Source organism: Pyxicephalus adspersus, chromosome 2 (genome assembly GCF_032062135.1).
Source record: "Pyxicephalus adspersus chromosome 2, UCB_Pads_2.0, whole genome shotgun sequence".
NCBI classification, from domain to species: Eukaryota; Metazoa; Chordata; class Amphibia; order Anura; family Pyxicephalidae; genus Pyxicephalus; species Pyxicephalus adspersus.
In genome coordinates this window covers 115,370,693-115,371,779 of record NC_092859.1, presented here as the reverse complement: position 1 = coordinate 115,371,779, position 1,087 = coordinate 115,370,693, and positions in this window count along the sequence as shown.

Here is a 1,087-nt window from a genome sequence, read left to right as displayed (position 1 = left end):
CTACTGTCATTCTTCTGAACATCCCAAAAATATGTTTTACACCTAGAATGTTTTCATATTAACTATGAAAAAGTCTGTACAGTTTCTTTTCATGTTTCCATCCATGGGACACTTGAGAAGGAAGGGGAGACTGTTGGTCCCCAAAAAGCAGAGGGAGGATAGGGAACTATGGCAGGGAAGTTCCATGTTTCATGAACCCCAGCCATGGGTGTGTAGATGGGATCGGCAGCCAGGGGACACAAATGTACTGTCTGACTAATCTGACGCTGGGTCCTCAGGGTTAAACAGTTTGAGTCACACACAAGTGTTTTCATGTAGCTCTGCTTACAAAATGGGCAATTAAAAAGATTTACTCATATATTATTTACACAGGGATAGGCACTCTCATTTTTTAGTTACAAAGAAGGATATATGTACTGAATATGTTGTGCAGTAAATTACAATATAATCAGTATATCCTAAAACCCTAATTTGTAATACCAGTGACACATGGCTAATGTGAAGTCCATTTATGTTTCTAACTTGATATCCTTCTTACAAAACTAACCCATGAATGATGCTTGGTGATTCTACAACACTGCAAGCAGGATTTAGTGAACCCAGAGATCTATAGTTGAAAGATTTGATATGTTGTCATGTTGGCCCCTCTCAAACTCTGTACACATTTTCACAATTGTTTGAATATTCCTGACATTTGGAGGATTTACCTCTTCTAAACCATTTCTACACCTTTATTGGTGTTCAGATTTGGGCTTGTCTAAACCCAACCATCTGGGCATGTTCGGCCAAACAGTTACAGCATTTAACCAGGACTTGTTTAAGCAATACTACTGCATTGCCCTAAAACCATATACAAGGCTTGATTCTGCAGCTTCAGTCAGACAAAACCAGCCACAAGGCAGGCTGATACTGCTGTACTTTGTTTGGCTAAGCTATGTGAATAAAGACATTTGTTATGTATTTTATATTGTATCACCATGCTTCTAGTATGATATATTTAAGTAGTAGCTGACCTCATCCTTCTCTCGGCTCCTCCAATGACCTACTAATGACTTCCTCACTCATAACCTCATCACACGCACGGTTA